General features: G+C 40.1%; 1 long non-coding RNA gene across 1 annotated transcript in view; it reads right to left on the minus strand.

Moving 5' to 3' along the window:
• The window catches only part of LOC109291905, a 19,913-nt gene extending 12,587 nt beyond the window's left edge, over nucleotides 1-7,326 (minus strand). Inside the window, exon 1 of the long non-coding RNA XR_002095982.1 lies at nucleotides 7,232-7,326. This is a non-coding gene — a long non-coding RNA (uncharacterized LOC109291905). The remainder of the gene's footprint in view (nucleotides 1-7,231) is intronic.
• Between the last annotated feature and the right edge of the window lie 1,109 nt (nucleotides 7,327-8,435).

Genomic DNA, 8,435 nt, shown 5'->3' on the forward strand with positions numbered 1-8,435 from the left:
AATGTTGTCTACCCAGACCAGTTTGGCGGTGGGAGGAGTCTGGGTGTAGCCACCCCTTCAGCACGGTTGCTGCTTGCACACTCCCCCTTTGCCAAATCCTGGAGCCATCCCTGAATATCATGAAGTGGACAGAACGGACCATGCCTAACTCAGGGGATACGTAGGCAAGCATGTCAGAAGGTTTAAAGGCTCTCATTCGGGAGTACTGTTTGAACCTCAAAGGGGAGGGCCTAAAACAGATGGTAGTGCATCAGCTTCGGAGGGTGGAAAAGCACTGGGTCATGAAGATGAAAATTCTTTAAAAAGAACAAGAAAGCTGTCTGCAACAAAATAATCCCAAAAGCTGACTTTAAACCCTTGCTAGATGGATATTGGGTATTATGCAGTCACATGTAGTTGGCTCATCCTTTTTCATGTTTATTTTATAGCCCTTCAAATACAAGAAAAATCAATTTTTTCTTTCCCCTTAAACAATGGTTAGAAAATAATGGTAATGATTGCTGTGTACCTAAAGAGTCCTGTCCTGTGCACAATGCCACCAGTGTATAGGAAACTGCCACATAAATTTCTTTGTGTCAAATTTATGGGAACTTTACCCAGTGTTCTTAATGGTTTACTTTCTCGTAAAAAAGTGACTACAGTGATTGTAGAAGACCTAAGGAAGACTGCCCCAAAAATGCAAAAATTAAGAGCGGCTTTGCTAAAAATGGACTGCACAGAACCTGAGCATTTCTGTACATATGTAGTTTGTCAGGAAAAAACCCTATCATTCATTTATACAAAAGATATAGTTGTCAATAAGAACCCATACCATAAGTTGCAGGATGCTATGATGTTACATCCAATGAATGCTTATGATATGCAGGGTTTTTAGAAGCTTTTGAGAGTGCTACTAAAAAAGCTCAGTAGGTAGGTAGATATTACCAACCATAAATATTTCAGGCTTCAGGCTTGGAACATGGTATTTTCTGCCTTGCAGACTGGATTATCCAGCTATATTTGTAAGAAGCACTTATTTTAGCAGGCCATAGCTGTTTGAGAAAGGCCATCAATCCCATGACAAATCCCTGCTGGATCCCAGAAAAGAGGGTGAGATCTCTCCCTCGCAGATTTTCCTAGAGTGTCCTGAGGTGGGACAGTGTACTGAAGCTGTTTCATTTTGTTTGCAATACTTAAATACTAGTATTTATTGAGCCAGGGAGAAGGAAGGCCTCTCACCTAACCTGGTGACTACAAAACTTACTTGGAAGATGGGATAGTACTGTGCTTCCAAGGTTTCCAGACACTGCTCCATAGACATTATGTACATTTAATATTATAGAGCGATTGATAACAGCCTTTCCCAGAATACCTTGAGCAGCTGTTACTTAGTAGGTGAAAGTCTGTAGTGTAGATACATTCAGGTAAAGGTAGGAGTTGAGCCTGGGTCTCCTGTACCCTAGAGGGTGATTAGTCTACTTGCTTGGTTACTGGATTAGCAGTGTAACATCATCTGAAAAGTTACGAATTCGGCTCCAAACAGGAACGTCTAGTTGAAACTATTCAGTCAATTTTCCTGATTGATTTTAGAGATGACTAAAAACCACAGTTTTTTGGTGACTATGTTCTTCACCAAATGGAGTTGTACAGCAACTTTTCCAAATGCTCTTTTCTGCTTTGATCCCCTTACATGTGATCTCTGCTTTAAAGAGGCTGTGGTCACTTTATTTGAAATTGTGAACATTTTCCATATACTTACCAAGTTAGAGTGGTGAATATTAACTGAGCATCCATTGATTACTTTTCAGTTGTAACAGCAGAGGAAGGCATGCAGTATATCAGCATACCAAAAGGTGTTACAGGCATATCTCCACATCTCTGATTCTGAAGTTCTGCTAAATTGATGACTCCTGTTTCACCACATTATTGTGAACAAAGCATGTGCACTTCGTTGATTCAGCTCTTTTAAGTTTCCTTTAAACGCTTCCCCAAACCATCTGCATTTTTTGAGCTTCCTGCTCTTGGCTGATTATAAATTTAAGAGCTCTTGTCACCACTCTCCTTGCCTTAGCCTTAGAGCAACTACTCAGGCATATTCAGGCAGAATATTATTGAAGCATATTTGTGCTGTGAGTAGTGATGCCAACCCAATCAGCCTGCCACTGCATGTCCACATTAGACACAGATGTTTTATTTCTTTTAAGCTTGGTTCCAGCTGCCTTATATATTATTAGCTAGAGTGCAACCTGCTTTCTGTTTAGAATACCTTAGTGCTTCTTAGCTGCCTAGAGTAAGGTGTGTGGTGGGGTTGCATCCCCAAAACTCCCACCTTCCCCAGGAGAACAAAAATTTCCTTCCACTTCCCCCATCAGAAATGGTTAATTTTGAAGTTCTGCTAAATTTCATTATAACATCAAGGCTGAAGATTAAGTTCAGACTTGTTTGTTTCTTAAACACAGAGCAGTATTAAATAGTAATGATATAATGCAGCACAGTTAACATTAGAACATGCAGTACCATAGTGATTTGTAGCAGAAAATTTATGCTTTTGATTACGTTGTGTTCTTTACATTAAAGTCCTAATCCTGATTTGTGAAATAAAGGATGAATAAATGCTAATCAACGTCCAGCTTGATTTTTGTTTTCCCTTTAGTGATCTGGTGGAATGTTTTTGGCATGCTCCCATGACGCACAAACCTAATAACTCTGACTGGATTTGTCTAGCGCATGTATTTTGCAGTTTTCAAACATCTTCAGGCAATGGTAAATTAACTGATATGACAGATGCCACAACAAAGTAGGGTGTGTTTCTGCTTATCAGGACTCTTACGTTTGTAAAATGTCAATTGTCTTATTGTGCAAAAGCATCACAAATATATCAGCTTTATTCTTCCCTGAAGGAAGGCATGTTCTCTTTATCCCTTGCATCCTCCAAAGAATTGTTAGATATCTGTCAATAGCGTGTAAATATATTAAGCGTGCTATAATTTAAACAACTCTGAAGCAGTTCTAGCACAAGCGATTCTGGCTCAGACTGCTGCACAGCTTTTGGCAATTCACTCCACATCCTTGTCCTGACTGTGTATGGCTCTGGCTTGTGTATCTGTTGAAAATAAAGGAAGGAAGTGCATTGACCCCTCATTGCAATAATTTCTCAGAGGTTGGTGGACAGAGCAAAACTTTCAGTTGCTTTGCTGTATAATGTTTTCAGCTGTCTTTGAACTGCCAGGCACTTGCTGCCTGACCCTTGTGTTTGTTGTTCTCCATCCACCCCACCCTGCTTGTTGCCATGTATAAAGGCTCTTCCTCATGCTTCTCCTATTAAAATATATTCCTTTAGCACATTATACTTTTATACCTGTTTCATTTCAGATGTTGTAAGATATCTTATGTCAAATCTTGGCTTTGGTTCTGCCTGTTTCAAGCTTCCAGACTGGACCCTTGATCACTTCCTTATGTAGTCCTGTTGGTTCCTTTTTCCTGGTTATTCTTGGCAATATTGGAATTTCTCTGTCTTTCTTGTTCAATTTCTAGACACAGCACATGGTTTGGTATTCGTATTGCCCCAGCAGAGAAATAATTTTTAAGAAGGGAACTTCTGAACACAAACAAAACAGGTGCAAAGAAAGGCAGGCTGGGTTGGAGTCTGCAGGTGCTGTGTAAAAGACTAGGATATCAACCTAAAGGTTCCTGATTGATATGTGCTTGCACAAAAGTATAGCTATATATAAAATCCCAATTAATAACAGTTTAGTGGAAGGGCAAGGGGGGTTTCAAATGAATCAGTTAGCTATCCCTGTTAAGTGATCAGCTCAGCAGATGTGTTTTATCATCTGAGCAGCACATATTGACCACCCAAGAGTGTAGCTGTGCTCTGGCTAGCTCAGGGAAGCATTGCTCTCTTTGCTGTTCCACAATGCTTACTTCCACCTGAGGTCATGCACCTGATAAACACTTTCTGAGTGACTTGGCTGGTAGGATGTGATCTACACAAGTTTCCAGAGCCAGTGTGTCAACTATTTGGTTTGTGGCGGTGAGCAAAACTAGCTGTTTTTTCTCTCCTTCCTGCCTTTTTCTTCACTGTCTGCATTTAAAAGCTTTCTGTGACAGTTAGTTTTCTACTGCATTTCCAAAAGATGTTAACAAATGCCAAAAACAAAAACACAATAGCCTCATCCCAGGCCACATGGAAGTAACTCTACAATTATATTTTCTCTCCATATTTTTTTCTTTCACAGCGGTGATGTGCATACATCAGCATACATGCATGCAAAAATGTTTTCTCAAGATCCCAGAGAGGGAGGAAAGTATACAAGGGTATTCCTTGATTCACACAGAAAGCCCATCAGACAGAAAGGGGATGAGTGCAGCGTCTGAAGATCTCATTTGTGCACTAGCACAGCAGAGAGTGAGGGAAACCTGCCAAAGTACTTGGTGATTTAGGAGACAAAGCTGTAATTTCTCTCATTTTAGAGATGGGCATTGTAATTCCCCATCATCTCAGAGGGGAGAAATGAAGATAGATTAACGTTTGTGAAGCACCTGGACACTGGAGTGGTGAGTGCCGGAGAAAAGCCCATAAACAAGTTAATTGCCTTCCTGGCTGGGTTTGAAAAGTTTACGGTGAATAAGGCCAGGGGACATACATTGAACAATAAGGATAAAACTGAATATTAAGGAGCTACTCTCGCATGTAAGCACCACAGATCATATGCACTGAATAGGGTAGAGGTCCTGTGGAAGAAAAAGTGTTCATGTAAAGGCTGTGTCATGATAGCTCTACTCACAGGGCGGGGAATGAATTATCATTGTACAGAAAACTTAAAATTTTGGCTTTTTCCAACTTTTGAGTGCTTGACTTTAGAAACTTAAAAATGTTCTGTTAGTGGAGAAAGAGAGAGAGGAAAGGGACAGAATAAGTGTGTGTGTAATTGTTGTTTATGCTATGGTAACACCATTAAAGATCCAGACATATTTCCTGAAGTGTTGTATTTTTTGCATTAAAAAAAACGTATAGCATACTACTCAGCAGAAACCAGGTGAACACAGTTGGGTTTCAAATAACCATGTTTACTAACTATACACAAGTATAGGCTAGTGGACTTAAGACCAGAAGTGGTATTATTGTTGTCTAGGCTGTACTTCTGCATAAGCCAGGCCATAGAAACTCAGTGAAAGTTTTTTGTATGAAACCCCAAACTTCAGTGCTGAGATCTAGCAAATGTCATTTGACAGAAAACTTTTGAGCAGCTGCAGTAGCTATATGATCTTGATTTCTAGGCAGTGTAAATATTCTTTTTTTTTTTCAAATTGAAGGAGCTATTGAGATAAAATGGGAACTGTATAGTAGTGGAGAAGAGAAGGGACTATAAAAACAGCAAAGGAAGGCCACAGAGAAAAGATGTTTGCAGAGCTAAAGATCCCTGCTGGGAAGAGAAGGGAAAGCTGAGGGTAGGGATACACAATTGAAAAAAGGAAAAAAAGGTTAGAGTGTGAAGGTAATTTCATGGAGACGCATCCTTGGGTGGTGTGTGTGCATGCAGCTAGAGCCCACTCCACAAGAGAAAGACAGGCGGCTGGTGGAACCTGTTTGCAAAATTCCTTTAAACTAGTGTTGTAGCAGTTGAGCGACTTTCTGACCTGATTGATGTGCTGCATTCTCGGGGCTTCTCACACAATATATAAACCGTGGATATCTAAAAAATTGGTAATATTGTTATAATTCCTTAACTAAAACATTTTAGAGCACTGGATAGTTCAGGGGACTGAAAACAGCAACTAAGATTACAGCACTGTCACCATGAACAGCTGTAATTACATTCCCTTATAGGAAGTACTAATTGCAGGATATCTCCTGTTTTCACAGTGAATATTCACCCCACCACCACCCCACCCCCATTTTGTAGATGAACCAAAGCAGCACTTACATGCAGGGAGGAAGCACTACATTAGTCACGCATTCAGTTGACTGAATTTTCTACAGGCTGATATAAGCCAAAAAATCACTAGCATGTGGACAAAAATGGACAAAGTTCTCCGTGACCTAATAGTCTATTTATTCATTTATACCTGTGTACAAAATAGATCTAAGTCGCACTGTTTTACATCTAGCACAGATGAGTACACAAAGTGAAAGGCATTGGAGATCCAAGACAGGTGTATGTGTTTACAGTGTTGTAAGTCTTTGTGTAGACATTAATGGCAGTAAGATCTAATCTGCATTTGGCCTAGTTTTATAAGAAAGAGCTCTATAAACTGAGTTAATTGCTTCTTAAGTTAAGAGGATTTTTTTCAAAGTTTTTAAATCTTTGACTTTGGTCTTTTTAAAGGAACAAATTCCTTTCCAATAAAGAATTTAGGGAGGAAACAGAAAAGTTTAAGAAGCACCTTAGTTGAACAGTTGAAGGGTGCAAGATGTTGTAAGACTGAGAGGTGAAGCAAGGGGACGCACCAGTAATGCATTCTGAATTTATCATAAGTACGCAAAAGTGAATATAAAAGAACAGGGTAGAAAAATACTGACTGAAGAAATTGCTGTGATTTCTATGTCTGCAGTTCTTTATATTGGAACACTTTAGGCCAGAGATCTGAAAATTTATCTTTTGAAAGCAGGATGCTGATAGTCACTGAATGATGTATTTAAAAATATTACATGCACACTGGAATTTTTTTAATGATTTATAGCTGTTAACAGTTGCTCAATTCTACCCTGATTTTACCAGAAAAGAGAAATTTCATGGAAATTTCACATCTGAAGTTCAGTATCATTTTATCACTATTGACTTTCAGTCCTGCCCAATTTTTCTTAAATGATTTTATCCCCCCAATTCACATGTTATTATTTCTTATGCTAATCCATTTCCTTGTGATCCAAGATCCTCTTCTATTTTTTTTCACAAGTGAATTTCTGTCTCTGAACATATTGATATCTTAGCTTTGCCTGTAACAGCTTCTGCAGATTTCACTGTGGTATGTTTAAGCTGTCCTGTGAGAGATGATTTGCCTGCCATATGTTGATGTGGTAGAATAGATCTGTAGGAGGCTCATTGGATAAGGAATATTGCCTGCTGGATACCAATCAATTACTGGCCAGTTGACCAACTGACACCCTACCTTGCCAGAGGAAAGTCTGTCCCTCTGGGTCCATGAGAGTGTCTTCCTGAGCTGTGTTGAGTAGCTCTTTGATGTGTTGATCAGATAGAATTCCCTCCCTAGAGGTGTCAGATGGCAGGCAGGGAGGCAAAAAAACAACCTTCTATCTTCAGCTCCCTGTGTGCAAAAATGAAGTTTATTTCCTACCTATGGGGACTTTTTACCATCTTGTACCATATACACTTTTCCCAGAGCCTGACAAACGGACTTTGCTCCCGAAAGCTTGCAGAAAAGGACAATTTTCTTGCCATTTTCCAGTTGGTCTAATAAAAGGTATCATTTTGGAACAGAGAGTTCTAGTTTTTTGTATGTCTTTTTGTCTCAGACCAACACAGCTACCAAGTACACTCCCGGTGCTAAGATAGAGAAATTCCTCTACTGATACAAACTGGAAAAAAATGAAACACCAGGGTTGATATAGGCTATTTGGTATCATTTTGATTTCATTCAACTACAGGCAGTTAGTATGTGGTTGGGAATGATTAGCTGATAATTTTCTCTGCTAAGTAAGCTATGACTAGATTTGTCTGGATGGCTAGAGATTACTTTCTTACATGTTTAAGTCATAAGTGTTGCATTTTGATAGACTCCTAGCTTTGGGTGGTCATACAAGAGTGTGGAGGAAGCAGAGACCTCATTGTCATGCAAGGTGGTGCTGCATTAATGCTAGAAGTCGGGGTTTTCATGGTTTTTTTTATTGGTTGATTCCTTTTCCTTCAGATTATGAATCATAGAATCATAGAAAAGTAGGGTTGGAAGGGGACTCAGGTGGTCATTGAGTGCAACCACTTGCTCAAGGCAGGCTCATCCCTTTCTAAACCATCCTATGCAAGTGTTTGTTTAACCTGCTCTTAAACCTGCTTGAAGATGATGGCCAGCTGGTTTCAGACTCCCTGAGCTCCTAATCAGTGTTTTTAATGAAGAAATATGGGACATTCTCTTTTTGAAGTCATTGACATGGCCAAATTTGATTATGCCATCTTTATGACTTAAAAGATCAAGGCATATCAGGGACTTGTTTAGGACTAGCACTTCAAACGGTCCTAGTCTTAGCTGAGCATTTGGATGTGGTAGTCATGGGGGACCTGAACTTCCCAGGCATCTGCTGGGAAGAGCAGTCAGCTAGGTCTGAGCGCTCATGCAGGTTCTTGGAGAGAGTCCAGGACCTTCATCTAACCCAGGAGGTGCACAGCCCCACCAGGGGGGATGCCTTGTTGGACTTGGTGTTGGCCACGGGCGACGACCTGGTGAGGGGGCTGCGGGTGCTTGACCCCCTGGGCGACAGTGACCACTGCCTGCTAGAA

The sequence above is a fragment of the Gavialis gangeticus genome, unplaced genomic scaffold (genome assembly GCF_001723915.1).
Source record: "Gavialis gangeticus isolate Ggan-Ray unplaced genomic scaffold, GavGan_comp1, whole genome shotgun sequence".
NCBI lineage: Eukaryota > Metazoa > Chordata > Crocodylia > Gavialidae > Gavialis > Gavialis gangeticus.